Below are 16409 nucleotides of genomic sequence, written 5' to 3'. Positions count from 1 at the left end.
AAATGGGTTTAAAAGTGATTTCGGCGGAGAAATATATATATATAGTATAGTATATATATATACGCGCACACACACACATATATATAGAACGTATTCTCCGTTGAGATATTGCAGCCGCTGCTGTGTCAGGCCCAGGAGCCTTAGCACTGTGCTGTGATGTCACTCAATACCACTGACATCACTAGGTGTAAACAACATCTCTCCTTTGCTGTGTATGTGACTATGGAGCTGTTTGGTGATGTCGTCTATTATGGCCTTCATAGAAGCAACAGGAGATTGTTGCATCCATCTAGAACCCTCAGAACTACAGTGCTATGATGTCACTCACTTCCACAGGCCTTGCAGAGTGTAAACAACAACAACCAGCTTTGTTGTGTATGTAACCATAGGGATTTGTGATGTCCACCTAGAACCTTCACAGCAGCGACCAGCTTTATGAGGAGCATCAGCACTGCTCTGCCTGAGCAGAACCATCACCGCCCATAGCGTTGTCAAGAGTACCCGGGTTTAACCCACCACAGGTAAGTCCAATGGGGTGCAGGCATGTCCTCTATGCTTACAGCTTCCCGTGGGTGTTGGTTTGATACCGTTTGGGGACAGCCAAGGAGGCATCTGCAGGCAACAAAGGTAGGTGTGTGCTTGTGTGTGTGTTTCCTATGCAGATCCTAAGCCCAGTGTCACATGCAAGTAGGAGGAGTAAGAGGGTTCCTGGCAAATCCGGGTTATGGATTGCATTTAAAAAGGCCCCGTGGGAGTGCAATGAGGCCCCTGTCTTGCTGCTTAGCAATAATGGTATGGGTTTAGGTTCTGCTGTGTGTACTGGTGGTTGACTGCCCCCCAGCCCAGAGTGTGCCTGGAAAAATTGGTCTGGCAGCCTCCCTGACAGCAAGCAAGTGATAGTGCCCATGAAGGGGACCTTGTTGGCGCCCGCCCCTTTCACACGGTTATCGCTTCTCGGCCTTTTGGCTAAGATCAAGTGTAGTATCTGTTCTTAGTCAGTTTAATATCTGATACGTCCCCTATCTGGGGACCATATGTTAAAATGGATTTTTGAGAACGGGGGCCGATTTCGAAGCTGCTTCCGTCCGTCGCCTATGCATTGACCCGATATGGGCAGTATCTTCGGGTACAGTGCACCACCCCCCTTACAGGGTTAAAAAGAAAGATTCCTACTTTCATTGCTACCTGCTTGCTGGCTAGGCCAGCTAGCCAGCCCTGTGGGCCTTGCTGCCTGCTGCTGCTGCAGCCAAAAAACAAAAGGTGGTGTGCTGCTGCTGCTTCTGCTCTGCTTGTGTCTGGCCGCTGTTGGAGCGTCCAGGCACAGGACTTCTGCTGCTGCTGACTAAATGGCCTCCCTTAATTGGATCATTTGAGTAGCCAGCACACCTGTGCAGGTAGGGCATGACATGATAGGCAGCTGCCTTGATAGCGGGTGGGTGCTGAATGTTCCTAATTGACAAAATAAGATTAATGCTTATGAAGAATATAAAATCTCATCCCTTCCCCAATATTCGCGCCACACCCCTACCCTTAATTCCCTGGTTGAACTTGATGGACATATGTCCTTTTTTCGACCGTACTAACTATGTAACTATGTAACATAACATGGGGGGGGGGGGTCTCCTGGCTGTTTCACACAGGTGTGTCATTGCTGTACATTGACCATGCATTGCTTGCTGTGGTATTGCAAAGGCAAAGACAAATGCTTCCAGCCATCCATTGCCACTAAATGGATTGGTCATCAGCTGGCTGTCTATGTCCCGCATCAATATAGACCAAAGTACAGAGGGTTAGGCTATGCTATTGTGCACCTACCTGATGCATCAGAAGGTGCGAGGCCCTTGCTAAATTCTGTGCACAGACTTTGAGATCTATGCTTTAGACTGTATCTAAACCTGCTCCAACATGGGACTGACATTCTGGCCTACTTTCAGCCGATGCGCACTTGTCTGTCGCTGAACAGTCGCTTTTTATGTATTCAGCACCTATGTATATATGTTGTAAAAATGCTCTAGAAGCTAAAGTCGCAGAAATGTCACACATATTTGGCCTGCAACTTTCTGTGCGACAAATTCAGACAGGAAAAATCAGTATAAAATCCTTAGAAAATTATCCCCCAGTGTCTCCATCTGCTGGCGGTATTGAATAAGCATTGCTGCACTGATGGGGTATGCATTAGACGAAAAAAAAGAAGAAAAAAGAAGAATAATACGCCCAGAAAGAGGCGAAAAGGAGAAAAACGTAAAAAAACGTGAAAAAAAAGTAAGAGGAAGAGAAGGGAAAAAAAGGTGGAAATGGGTTTTAAAAGTGATTTCGGGCGGAGAAATATATATATATATATATATAGATATAATATATATATATATATATATTATACGCGCACACGACACACATATATATAAACGTATTCTCCGTTGAGATATTGGCAGCCGCTGCTGTGTCCAGGCCAGGAGCCTTAGCACTGGTGCTGTGATGTCACTCAATACCACTGACATCACTAGGTGTAAACAACATCTCTCCTTTGCTGTGTATGTGACTATGGAGCTGTTTGGTGATGTCGTCTATTATGGCCTTCATAGAAGCAACAGGAGATTGTTGCATCCATCTAGAACCCTCAGAACTACAGTGCTATGATGTCACTCACTTCCACAGGCCTTGCAGAGTGTAAACAACAACAACCCAGCTTTGTTGTGTATGTAACCATAGGATTTGTGATGTCACCTAGAACCTTCACAGCAGCGACAGCTTTATGAGGAGCATCAGCACTGCTCTGCCTGAGCAGAACCATCACCGCCATAGGTTGTCAAATAACCCGGGTTTAACCCACACAGGTAAGTCCAATGGGGTGCAGGCATGTCCTCTATGCTTACAGGCTTCCCGTGGGTGTTGGTTTGATACCGTTTGGGGGACAGCCAAGGAGGCATCTGCAGGCAACAAAGGTAGGTGTGTGCTTGTGTGTGTGTTTCCTATGCAGATCCTAAGCCCAGTGTCACATGCAAGTAGGAGGAGTAAGAAGGGTTCCTGGCAAATCCGGGTTATGGACTTGCATTTAAAAAGGCCCCGTGGGAGTGCAATGGGCCCCTGTCTTGCTGCTTAGCAATAATGGTATGGGTTTAGGTTCTGCTGTGTGTACTGGTGGTTGACTGCCTCGCCCAGCCCAGAGTGTGCATGGAAAATTGTCTGGCAGCCTCCCTGACAGCAAGCAGTGATAGTGCCCATGAAGGGGACCCTTGTTGGGCCCGCCCCTTTCACGGTTATGCGCTTCTCGGCCTTTTGGCTAAGATCAAGTGTAGTATCTGTTCTTATCAGTTTAATATCTGATACGTCCCCTATCTGGGGACCATATATTAAATGGATTGTTTGAGAACGGGGGCCGATTTCGAAGCTTGCTTCCGTCGCCCTATGCATTGACCCGATATGGCAGTATCTTCGGGTACAAGTGCACCACCCCCCTTACAGGGTTAAAAAGAAGATTCCTACTTTCATTGCTACCTGCTTGCTGGCTAGCCAGCTAGCCAGCCCTGTGGGCCTTGCTGCTGCTGCTGCTGCAGCCAAAAAACAAAAGGTGGTGCTGCTGCTGCTTCTGCTTCTGCTTGTGTCTGGCCGCTGTTGGAGCGTCCAGGCACAGGACTTCTGCTGCTGGCTGACCTAAATGGCCTCCTTAATTGGATCATTTGAGTAGCCAGCACACCTGTGCAGGTAGGGCATGACATGATAGGCAGCTGCCTTGATAGCGGGTGGGTGCTGAATGTTCCTAATTGACAAAATAAGATTAATGCTTATGAAGAAATATAAAATCTCATCCCTTCCCCAATATCGCGCCACAGCCCCTACCCCTTAATTCCCTGGTTGAACTTGATGGACATATGTCTTTTTTTCGACCGTACTAAACTATGTAACTATGTAACATAACATGGGGGGGGGGGTCTCCTGGCTGTTCACACAGGTGTGTCATTGCTGTACATTGACCATGCTCATTGCTTCTGTGGTATTGCAAAGGCAAAGACAAATGCTTCCAGCCATCCATTGCACTAATGGATTGGTCATCAGGCTGGCTGTCTATGTCCCGCATCAATATAGACCAAAGTACAGAGGGTTAGGCTATGCTATTGTGCACCTACCTGATGCATCAGAAGGTGCGAGGCCCTTGCTAAATTCTGTGCACAGACTTTGAGATCTATGCTTTAGACTGTATCTAAACCTGCTCCAACATGGACTGACATTCTGGCCTACTTTCAGCCGATGCGACTTGTCTGTCGCTGAACAGTCGCTTTTTATGTATCAGCACCTATGTATATATGTTGTAAAAATGCTCTAGAAGCTAAAGTCGCAGAAATGTCACACATATTTGGCCTGCAACTTTCTGTGCGACAAATTCAGACAGGAAAAATCAGTATAAATCCTTAGAAAATTATCCCCCAGTGTCTCCATCTGCTGGCGGTATTGAATAAGCATTGCTGCACTGATGGGGTATGCATTAGACGAAAAAAAAGAAGAAAAAGAAGAATAATACGCCCCAGAAAAGAGGCGAAAAGGAGAAAAACGTAAAAAAACGTGAAAAAAAGAAGTAAGAGGAAGAGAAGGGAAAAAAAAGGTGGAAATGGGTTTAAAAGTGATTTCGGCGGAGAAAATATATATATATATATATATATATAATATATATATATATACGCGCACACACACACATATATATAAACGTATTCTCCGTTGAGATATTGCAGCCCGCTGCTGTGTCCAGGCCCAGGAGCCTTAGCACTGTGCTGTGTGATGTCACTCAATACCACTGACATCACTAGGTGTAAACAACATCTCTCCTTTGCTGTGTATGTGACTATGGAGCTGTTTGGTGATGTCGTCTATTATGGCCTTCATAGAAGCAACAGGAGATTGTTGCATCCATCTAGAACCCTCAGAACTACAGTGCTATGATGTCACTCACTTCCACAGGCCTTGCAGAGTGTAAACAACAACAACCCAGCTTTGTTGTGTATGTAACCATAGGGATTTGTGATGTCACCTAGAACCTTCACAGCAGCGACAGCTTTATGAGGAGCATCAGCACTGCTCTGCCTGAGCAGAACCATCACCGCCATAGGTTGTCAAATAACCCGGGTTTAACCCACACAGGTAAGTCCAATGGGGTGCAGGCATGTCCTCTATGCTTACAGCTTCCCGTGGGTGTTGGTTGGATACCGTTTGGGGACAGCCAAGGAGGCATCTGCAGGCAACAAAGGTAGGTGTGTGCTGTGTGTGTGTGTTTCCTATGCAGATCTAAGCCTCAGTGTCACATGCAAGTAGGAGGAGTAAGAAGGGTTCCTGGCAAATCGGGTTATGGATTGCATTTAAAAAGGCCCCGTGGGGAGTGCAATGGGCCCCTGTCTTGCTGCTTAGCAATAATGGTATGGGTTTAGGTTCTGCTGTGTGTACTGGTGGTTGACTTGCCCCCCAGCCCAGAGTGTGCATGGAAAATTGTCTGGCAGCCTCCCTGACAGCAAGCAGTGATAGTGCCCATGAAGGGGACCTTGTTGGGGCCCGCCCCTTTCACGGTTATCGCTTCTCGGCCTTTTGGCTAAGATCAAGTGTAGTATCTGTTCTTATCAGTTTAATATCTGATACGTCCCCTATCTGGGGACCATATATTAAATGGATTTTTGAGAACGGGGGCCGATTTCGAAGCTTGCTTCCGTCGCCCTATGCATTGACCCGATATGGCAGTATCTTCGGGTACAGTGCACCACCCCCTTACAGGGTTAAAAAGAAAGATTCCTACTTTCATTGCTACCTGCTTGCTGGCTAGCCAGCTAGCCAGCCCTGTGGGCCTTGCTGCTGCTGCTGCTGCAGCCAAAAAAACAAAAGGTGGTGCTGCTGCTGCTTCTGCTTCTGCTTGTGTCTGGCCGCTGTTGGAGCGTCCAGGCACAGGACTTCTGCTGCTGCTGACTAAATGGCCTCCTTAATTGGATCATTTGAGTAGCCAGCACACCTGTGCAGGTAGGGCATGACATGATAGGCAGCTGCCTTGATAGCGGGTGGTGCTGAATGTTCCTAATTGACAAAATAAGATTAATGCTTATGAAGAAATATAAAATCTCATCCCTTCCCCAATATCGCGCCACACCCCTACCCCTTAATTCCCTGGTTGAACTTGATGGACATATGTCTTTTTTCGACCGTACTAACTATGTAACTATGTAACATAACATGGGGGGGGGGGGTCTCCTGGCTGTTCACACAGGTGTGTCATTGCTGTACATTGACCATGCATTGCTTCTGTGGTAGTTGCAAAGGCAAAGACAAATGCTTCCAGCCATCCATTGCACTAATGGATTGGTCATCAGCTGGCTGTCTATGTCCCGCATCAATATAGACCAAAGTACAGAGGGTTAGGCTATGCTATTGTGCACCTACCTGATGCATCAGAAGGTGCGAGGGCCCTTGCTAAATCTGTGCACAGACTTTGAGATCTATGCTTTAGACTGTATCTAAACCTGCTCCAACATGGACTGACATTCTGGCCTACTTTCAGCCGATGCGACTTGCTCTGTCGCTGAACAGTCGCTTTTTATGTATTCAGCACCTATGTATAATGTTGTAAAAATGCTCTAGAAGCTAAAGTCGCAGAAATGTCACACATATTTGGCCTGCAACTTTCTGTGCGACAAATTCAGACAGGAAAAATCAGTATAAATCCTTAGAAAATTATCCCCCAGTGTCTCCATCTGCTGGCGGTATTGAATAAGCATTGCTGCACTGATGGGGTATGCATTAGACGAAAATAAAAGAGAAAAAGAAGAATAATACGCCCAGAAAAGAGGCGAAAAGGAGAAAAACGTAAAAAAACGTGAAAAAAAAAGTAAGAGGAAGAGAAGGGAAAAAAAGGTGGAAATGGGTTTAAAAGTGATTTCGGCGGAGAAATATATATATATATATATATATATATATATATAATATATATATATACGCGCACACACAACACATATATATGAACGTATTCTCCGTTGAGATATTGCAGCCGCTGCTGTGTCCAGGCCCAGGAGCCTTAGCACTGTGCTGTGATGTCACTCAATACCACTGACAATCACTAGGTGTAAACAACATCTCTCTTTGCTGTGTATGTGACTATGGAGCTGTTTGGTGATGTCGTCTATTATGGCCTTCATAGAAGCAACAGGAGATTGTTGCATCCATCTAGAACCCTCAGAACTACAGTGCTATGATGTCACTCACTTCCACAGGCCTTGCAGAGTGTAAACAACAACAACCCAGCTTGTTGTGTATGTAACCATAGGGATTTGTGATGTCACCTAGAACCTTCACAGCAGCGACAGCTTTATGAGGAGCATCAGCACCTGCTCTGCCTGAGCAGAACCATCACCGCCATAGGTTGTCAAATAACCCGGGTTTAACCCACACAGGTAAGGTCCAATGGGGTGCAGCATGTCCTCTATGCTTACAGCTTCCCGTGGGTGTTGGTTGATACCGTTTGGGGACAGCCAAGGAGGCATCTGCAGGCAACAAAGGTAGGTGTGTGCTTGTGTGTGTGTTTCCTATGCAGATCCTAAGCCCAGTGTCACATGCAAGTAGGAGGAGTAAGAAGGGTTCCTGGCAAATCCGGGTTATGGATTGCATTTAAAAAGGCCCCGTGGAGTGCAATGGGCCCCTGTCTTGCTGCTTAGCAATAATGGTATGGGTTTAGGTTCTGCTGTGTGTACTGGTGGTTGACTGCCCCCCAGCCCAGAGTGTGCATGGAAAATTGTCTGGCAGCCTCCCTGACAGCAAGCAGTGATAGTGCCCATGAAGGGGACCTTGTTGGGCCCGCCCCTTTCACGGTTATCGCTTCTCGGCTTTTGGCTAAGATCAAGTGTAGTATCTGTTCTTATCAGTTTAATATCTGATACGTCCCCTATCTGGGGACCATATATTAAATGGATTTTTGAGAACGGGGGCCGATTTCGAAGCTTGCTCTCCGTCGCCCTATGCATTGACCCGATATGGCAGTATCTTCGGGTACAGTGCACCACCCCCTTACAGGGTTAAAAAGAAAGATTCCTACTTTCATTGCTACCTGCTTGCTGGCTAGCCAGCTAGCCAGCCCTGTGGGCCTTGCTGCTGCTGCTGCTGCTGCAGCCAAAAAACAAAAGGTGGTGCTGCTGCTGCTTCTGCTTCTGCTTGTGTCTGGCCGCTGTTGGAGCGTCCAGGCACAGGACTTCTGCTGCTGCTGACTAAATGGCCTCCTTAATTGGATCATTTGAGTAGCCAGCACACCTGTGCAGGTAGGGCATGACATGATAGGCAGCTGCCTTGATAGCGGGTGGGTGCTGAATGTTCCTAATTGACAAAATAAGATTAATGCTTATGAAGAAATATAAAATCTCATCCCTTCCCAATATCGCGCCACACCCCTACCCCTTAATTCCCTGGTTGAACTTGATGGACATATGTCTTTTTTCGACCGTACTAACTATGTAACTATGTAACATAACATGGGGGGGGGGGGGGGGGTCTCCTGGCTGTTCACACAGGTGTGTCATTGCTGTACATTGACCATGCATTGCTTCTGTGGTATTGCAAAGGCAAAGACAAATGCTTCCAGCCATCCATTGCACTAATGGATTGGTCATCAGCTGGCTGTCTATGTCCCGCATCAATATAGACCAAAGTACAGAGGGTTAGGCTATGCTATTGTGCACCTACCTGATGCATCAGAAGGTGCGAGGCCCTTGCTAAATTCTGTGCACAGACTTTGAGATCTATGCTTTAGACTGTATCTAAACCTGCTCCAACATGGACTGACATTCTGGCCTACTTTCAGCCGATGCGACTTGTCTGTCGCTGAACAGTCGCTTTTTATGTATTCAGCACCTATGTATAATGTTGTAAAAATGCTCTAGAAGCTAAAGTCGCAGAAATGTCACACATATTTGGCCTGCAACTTTCTGTGCGACAAATTCAGACAGGAAAAATCAGTATAAATCCTTAGAAAATTATCCCCCAGTGTCTCCATCTGCTGGCGGTATTGAATAAGCATTGCTGCACTGATGGGGTATGCATTAGACGAAAAAAAAGAAGAAAAAGAAGAATAATACGCCCAGAAAAGAGGCGAAAAGGAGAAAAACGTAAAAAAACGTGAAAAAAAAGTAAGAGGAAGAGAAGGGAAAAAAAGGTGGAAATGGGTTTAAAAGTGATTTCGGCGGAGAAATATATATATATATATATATATATATATATATATATATATATATATACGCGCACACACACACATATATATAAACGTATTCTCCGTTGAGATATTGCAGCCGCTGCTGTGTCCAGGCCCAGGAGCCTTAGCACTGTGCTGTGATGTCACTCAATACCACTGACATCACTAGGTGTAAACAACATCTCTCCTTTGCTGTGTATGTGACTATGGAGCTGTTTGGTGATGTCGTCTATTATGGCCTTCATAGAAGCAACAGGAGATTGTTGCATCCATCTAGAACCCTCCAGAACTACAGTGCTATGATGTCACTCACTTCCACAGGCCTTGCAGAGTGTAAACAACAACAACCCAGCTTCGTTGTGTATGTAACCATAGGGATTTGTGATGTCACCTAGAACCTTCACAGCAGCGGACAGCTTTATGAGGAGCATCAGCACTCTGCTCTGCCTGAGCAGAACCATCACCGCCATAGGTTGTCAAATAACCCGGGTTTAACCCACACAGGTAAGTCCAATGGGGTGCAGGCATGTCCTCTATGCTTACAGCTTCCCGTGGGTGTTGGTTTGATACCGTTTGGGGACAGCCAAGGAGGCATCTGCAGGCAACAAAGGTAGGTGTGTGCTTGTGTGTGTGTTTCCTATGCAGATCCTAAGCCCAGTGTCACATGCAAGTAGGAGGAGTAAGAAGGGTTCCTGGCAAATCCGGGTTATGGATTGCATTTAAAAAGGCCCCGTGGGAGTGCAATGGGCCCCTGTCTTGCTGCTTAGCAATAATGGTATGGGTTTAGGTTCTGCTGTGTGTACTGGTGGTTGACTGCCCCCCAGCCCAGAGTGTGCATGGAAAATTGTCTGGCAGCCTCCCTGACAGCAAGCAGTGATAGTGCCCATGAAGGGGACCTTGTTGGGCCCGCCCCTTTCACGGTTATCGCTTCTCGGCCTTTTGGCTAAGATCAAGTGTAGTATCTGTTCTTATCAGTTTAATATCTGATACGTCCCCTATCTGGGGACCATATATTAAATGGATTTTTGAGAACGGGGGCCGATTTCGAAGCTTGCTTCCGTCGCCCTATGCATTGACCCGATATGGCAGTATCTTCGGGTACAGTGCACCACCCCCTTACAGGGTTAAAAAGAAAGATTCCTACTTTCATTGCTACCTGCTTGCTGGCTAGCCAGCTAGCCAGCCCTGTGGGCCTTGCTGCTGCTGCTGCTGCAGCCAAAAAACAAAAGGTGGTGCTGCTGCTGCTTCTGCTTCTGCTTGTGTCTGGCCGCTGTTGGAGCGTCCAGGCACAGGACTTCTGCTGCTGCTGACTAAATGGCCTCCTTAATTGGATCATTTGAGTAGCCAGCACACCTGTGCAGGTAGGGCATGACATGATAGGCAGCTGCCTTGATAGCGGGTGGGTGCTGAATGTTCCTAATTGACAAAATAAGATTAATGCTTATGAAGAAATATAAAATCTCATCCCTTCCCCAATATCGCGCCACACCCCTACCCCTTAATTCCCTGGTTGAACTTGATGGACATATGTCTTTTTTCGACCGTACTAACTATGTAACTATGTAACATAACATGGGGGGGGGGGGGGGTCTCCTGGCTGTTCACACAGGTGTGTCATTGCTGTACATTGACCATGCATTGCTTCTGTGGTATTGCAAAGGCAAAGACAAATGCTTCCAGCCATCCATTGCACTAATGGATTGGTCATCAGCTGGCTGTCTATGTCCCGCATCAATATAGACCAAAGTACAGAGGGTTAGGCTATGCTATTGTGCACCTACCTGATGCATCAGAAGGTGCGAGGCCCTTGCTAAATTCTGTGCACAGACTTTGAGATCTATGCTTTAGACTGTATCTAAACCTGCTCCAACATGGACTGACATTCTGGCCTACTTTCAGCCGATGCGACTTGTCTGTCGCTGAACAGTCGCTTTTTATGTATTCAGCACCTATGTATAATGTTGTAAAAATGCTCTAGAAGCTAAAGTCGCAGAAATGTCACACATATTTGGCCTGCAACTTTCTGTGCGACAAATTCAGACAGGAAAAATCAGTATAAATCCTTAGAAAATTATCCCCCAGTGTCTCCATCTGCTGGCGGTATTGAATAAGCATTGCTGCACTGATGGGGTATGCATTAGACGAAAAAAAAGAAGAAAAAGAAGAATAATACGCCCAGAAAAGAGGCGAAAAGGAGAAAAACGTAAAAAAACGTGAAAAAAAAGTAAGAGGAAGAGAAGGGAAAAAAAGGTGGAAATGGGTTTAAAAGTGATTTCGGCGGAGAAATATATATATATATATATATATATATATATATATATATATATATATATACGCGCACACACACACATATATATAAACGTATTCTCCGTTGAGATATTGCAGCCGCTGCTGTGTCCAGGCCCAGGAGCCTTAGCACTGTGCTGTGATGTCACTCAATACCACTGACATCACTAGGTGTAAACAACATCTCTCCTTTGCTGTGTATGTGACTATGGAGCTGTTTGGTGATGTCGTCTATTATGGCCTTCATAGAAGCAACAGGAGATTGTTGCATCCATCTAGAACCCTCAGAACTACAGTGCTATGATGTCACTCACTTCCACAGGCCTTGCAGAGTGTAAACAACAACAACCCAGCTTTGTTGTGTATGTAACCATAGGGATTTGTGATGTCACCTAGAACCTTCACAGCAGCGACAGCTTTATGAGGAGCATCAGCACTGCTCTGCCTGAGCAGAACCATCACCGCCATAGGTTGTCAAATAACCCGGGTTTAACCCACACAGGTAAGTCCAATGGGGTGCAGGCATGTCCTCTATGCTTACAGCTTCCCGTGGGTGTTGGTTTGATACCGTTTGGGGACAGCCAAGGAGGCATCTGCAGGCAACAAAGGTAGGTGTGTGCTTGTGTGTGTGTTTCCTATGCAGATCCTAAGCCCAGTGTCACATGCAAGTAGGAGGAGTAAGAAGGGTTCCTGGCAAATCCGGGTTATGGATTGCATTTAAAAAGGCCCCGTGGGAGTGCAATGGGCCCCTGTCTTGCTGCTTAGCAATAATGGTATGGGTTTAGGTTCTGCTGTGTGTACTGGTGGTTGACTGCCCCCCAGCCCAGAGTGTGCATGGAAAATTGTCTGGCAGCCACCCTGACAGCAAGCAGTGATAGTGCCCATGAAGGGGACCTTGTTGGGCCCGCCCCTTTCACGGTTATCGCTTCTCGGCCTTTTGGCTAAGATCAAGTGTAGTATCTGTTCTTATCAGTTTAATATCTGATACGTCCCCTATCTGGGGACCATATATTAAATGGATTTTTGAGAACGGGGGCCGATTTCGAAGCTTGCTTCCGTCGCCCTATGCATTGACCCGATATGGCAGTATCTTCGGGTACAGTGCACCACCCCCTTACAGGGTTAAAAAGAAAGATTCCTACTTTCATTGCTACCTGCTTGCTGGCTAGCCAGCTAGCCAGCCCTGTGGGCCTTGCTGCTGCTGCTGCTGCAGCCAAAAAACAAAAGGTGGTGCTGCTGCTGCTTCTGCTTCTGCTTGTGTCTGGCCGCTGTTGGAGCGTCCAGGCACAGGACTTCTGCTGCTGCTGACTAAATGGCCTCCTTAATTGGATCATTTGAGTAGCCAGCACACCTGTGCAGGTAGGGCATGACATGATAGGCAGCTGCCTTGATAGCGGGTGGGTGCTGAATGTTCCTAATTGACAAAATAAGATTAATGCTTATGAAGAAATATAAAATCTCATCCCTTCCCCAATATCGCGCCACACCCCTACCCCTTAATTCCCTGGTTGAACTTGATGGACATATGTCTTTTTTCGACCGTACTAACTATGTAACTATGTAACATAACATGGGGGGGGGGGTCTCCTGGCTGTTCACACAGGTGTGTCATTGCTGTACATTGACCATGCATTGCTTCTGTGGTATTGCAAAGGCAAAGACAAATGCTTCCAGCCATCCATTGCACTAATGGATTGGTCATCAGCTGGCTGTCTATGTCCCGCATCAATATAGACCAAAGTACAGAGGGTTAGGCTATGCTATTGTGCACCTACCTGATGCATCAGAAGGTGCGAGGCCCTTGCTAAATTCTGTGCACAGACTTTGAGATCTATGCTTTAGACTGTATCTAAACCTGCTCCAACATGGACTGACATTCTGGCCTACTTTCAGCCGATGCGACTTGTCTGTCGCTGAACAGTCGCTTTTTATGTATTCAGCACCTATGTATAATGTTGTAAAAATGCTCTAGAAGCTAAAGTCGCAGAAATGTCACACATATTTGGCCTGCAACTTTCTGTGCGACAAATTCAGACAGGAAAAATCAGTATAAATCCTTAGAAAATTATCCCCCAGTGTCTCCATCTGCTGGCGGTATTGAATAAGCATTGCTGCACTGATGGGGTATGCATTAGACGAAAAAAAAGAAGAAAAAGAAGAATAATACGCCCAGAAAAGAGGCGAAAAGGAGAAAAACGTAAAAAAACGTGAAAAAAAAGTAAGAGGAAGAGAAGGGAAAAAAAGGTGGAAATGGGTTTAAAAGTGATTTCGGCGGAGAAATATATATATATATATATATATATATATATATATATATATATACGCGCACACACACACATATATATAAACGTATTCTCCGTTGAGATATTGCAGCCGCTGCTGTGTCCAGGCCCAGGAGCCTTAGCACTGTGCTGTGATGTCACTCAATACCACTGACATCACTAGGTGTAAACAACATCTCTCCTTTGCTGTGTATGTGACTATGGAGCTGTTTGGTGATGTCGTCTATTATGGCCTTCATAGAAGCAACAGGAGATTGTTGCATCCATCTAGAACCCTCAGAACTACAGTGCTATGATGTCACTCACTTCCACAGGCCTTGCAGAGTGTAAACAACAACAACCCAGCTTTGTTGTGTATGTAACCATAGGGATTTGTGATGTCACCTAGAACCTTCACAGCAGCGACAGCTTTATGAGGAGCATCAGCACTGCTCTGCCTGAGCAGAACCATCACCGCCATAGGTTGTCAAATAACCCGGGTTTAACCCACACAGGTAAGTCCAATGGGGTGCAGGCATGTCCTCTATGCTTACAGCTTCCCGTGGGTGTTGGTTTGATACCGTTTGGGGACAGCCAAGGAGGCATCTGCAGGCAACAAAGGTAGGTGTGTGCTTGTGTGTGTGTTTCCTATGCAGATCCTAAGCCCAGTGTCACATGCAAGTAGGAGGAGTAAGAAGGGTTCCTGGCAAATCCGGGTTATGGATTGCATTTAAAAAGGCCCCGTGGGAGTGCAATGGGCCCCTGTCTTGCTGCTTAGCAATAATGGTATGGGTTTAGGTTCTGCTGTGTGTACTGGTGGTTGACTGCCCCCCAGCCCAGAGTGTGCATGGAAAATTGTCTGGCAGCCTCCCTGACAGCAAGCAGTGATAGTGCCCATGAAGGGGACCTTGTTGGGCCCGCCCCTTTCACGGTTATCGCTTCTCGGCCTTTTGGCTAAGATCAAGTGTAGTATCTGTTCTTATCAGTTTAATATCTGATACGTCCCCTATCTGGGGACCATATATTAAATGGATTTTTGAGAACGGGGGCCGATTTCGAAGCTTGCTTCCGTCGCCCTATGCATTGACCCGATATGGCAGTATCTTCGGGTACAGTGCACCACCCCCTTACAGGGTTAAAAAGAAAGATTCCTACTTTCATTGCTACCTGCTTGCTGGCTAGCCAGCTAGCCAGCCCTGTGGGCCTTGCTGCTGCTGCTGCTGCAGCCAAAAAACAAAAGGTGGTGCTGCTGCTGCTTCTGCTTCTGCTTGTGTCTGGCCGCTGTTGGAGCGTCCAGGCACAGGACTTCTGCTGCTGCTGACTAAATGGCCTCCTTAATTGGATCATTTGAGTAGCCAGCACACCTGTGCAGGTAGGGCATGACATGATAGGCAGCTGCCTTGATAGCGGGTGGGTGCTGAATGTTCCTAATTGACAAAATAAGATTAATGCTTATGAAGAAATATAAAATCTCATCCCTTCCCCAATATCGCGCCACACCCCTACCCCTTAATTCCCTGGTTGAACTTGATGGACATATGTCTTTTTTCGACCGTACTAACTATGTAACTATGTAACATAACATGGGGGGGGGGGGTCTCCTGGCTGTTCACACAGGTGTGTCATTGCTGTACATTGACCATGCATTGCTTCTGTGGTATTGCAAAGGCAAAGACAAATGCTTCCAGCCATCCATTGCACTAATGGATTGGTCATCAGCTGGCTGTCTATGTCCCGCATCAATATAGACCAAAGTACAGAGGGTTAGGCTATGCTATTGTGCACCTACCTGATGCATCAGAAGGTGCGAGGCCCTTGCTAAATTCTGTGCACAGACTTTGAGATCTATGCTTTAGACTGTATCTAAACCTGCTCCAACATGGACTGACATTCTGGCCTACTTTCAGCCGATGCGACTTGTCTGTCGCTGAACAGTCGCTTTTTATGTATTCAGCACCTATGTATAATGTTGTAAAAATGCTCTAGAAGCTAAAGTCGCAGAAATGTCACACATATTTGGCCTGCAACTTTCTGTGCGACAAATTCAGACAGGAAAAATCAGTATAAATCCTTAGAAAATTATCCCCCAGTGTCTCCATCTGCTGGCGGTATTGAATAAGCATTGCTGCACTGATGGGGTATGCATTAGACGAAAAAAAAGAAGAAAAAGAAGAATAATACGCCCAGAAAAGAGGCGAAAAGGAGAAAAACGTAAAAAAACGTGAAAAAAAAGTAAGAGGAAGAGAAGGGAAAAAAAGGTGGAAATGGGTTTAAAAGTGATTTCGGCGGAGAATATATATATATATATATATATATATATATATATATATATATATATATATACGCGCACACACACACATATATATAAACGTATTCTCCGTTGAGATATTGCAGCCGCTGCTGTGTCCAGGCCCAGGAGCCTTAGCACTGTGCTGTGATGTCACTCAATACCACTGACATCACTAGGTGTAAACAACATCTCTCCTTTGCTGTGTATGTGACTATGGAGCTGTTTGGTGATGTCGTCTATTATGGCCTTCATAGAAGCAACAGGAGATTGTTGCATCCATCTAGAACCCTCAGAACTACAGTGCTATGATGTCACTCACTTCCACAGGCCTTGCAGAGTGTAAACAACAACAACCCAGCTTTGTTGTGTATGTAAC

The 16409-nt window shown here is 46.1% G+C and overlaps 7 non-coding genes across 7 annotated transcripts; all 7 read left to right on the top strand.

Moving 5' to 3' along the window:
• The first annotated feature begins 946 nt into the window (after positions 1-946).
• On the top strand, positions 947-1142 carry LOC130315736 (U2 spliceosomal RNA). The gene has a single exon (XR_008863180.1). It is a non-coding gene; the product is annotated as a U2 spliceosomal RNA (small nuclear RNA).
• Positions 1143-3257: 2115 nt separating this feature from the next.
• Positions 3258-3450, top strand: LOC130315735 (U2 spliceosomal RNA). The gene has a single exon (XR_008863179.1). It is a non-coding gene; the product is annotated as a U2 spliceosomal RNA (small nuclear RNA).
• A 2099-nt stretch (positions 3451-5549) lies between these two features.
• On the top strand, positions 5550-5740 carry LOC130315729 (U2 spliceosomal RNA). Its single transcript, XR_008863174.1, has one exon. It is a non-coding gene; the product is annotated as a U2 spliceosomal RNA (small nuclear RNA).
• Positions 5741-7829: 2089 nt separating this feature from the next.
• On the top strand, positions 7830-8020 carry LOC130315732 (U2 spliceosomal RNA). Its single transcript, XR_008863177.1, has one exon. It is a non-coding gene; the product is annotated as a U2 spliceosomal RNA (small nuclear RNA).
• Positions 8021-10119: 2099 nt separating this feature from the next.
• LOC130315728 (U2 spliceosomal RNA) lies at positions 10120-10310 on the top strand. Its single transcript, XR_008863173.1, has one exon. It is a non-coding gene; the product is annotated as a U2 spliceosomal RNA (small nuclear RNA).
• A 2093-nt stretch (positions 10311-12403) lies between these two features.
• LOC130315726 (U2 spliceosomal RNA) lies at positions 12404-12594 on the top strand. Its single transcript, XR_008863171.1, has one exon. It is a non-coding gene; the product is annotated as a U2 spliceosomal RNA (small nuclear RNA).
• Positions 12595-14677: 2083 nt separating this feature from the next.
• LOC130315725 (U2 spliceosomal RNA) lies at positions 14678-14868 on the top strand. Its single transcript, XR_008863170.1, has one exon. It is a non-coding gene; the product is annotated as a U2 spliceosomal RNA (small nuclear RNA).
• Positions 14869-16409: the final 1541 nt, after the last annotated feature.

Source organism: Hyla sarda, unplaced genomic scaffold (genome assembly GCF_029499605.1).
Source record: "Hyla sarda isolate aHylSar1 unplaced genomic scaffold, aHylSar1.hap1 scaffold_1887, whole genome shotgun sequence".
In the NCBI taxonomy this organism is placed as follows: Eukaryota; Metazoa; Chordata; class Amphibia; order Anura; family Hylidae; genus Hyla; species Hyla sarda.
Note: the sequence above shows the minus strand (reverse complement) of the source record. Positions and strands in the feature narration are given on the sequence as shown.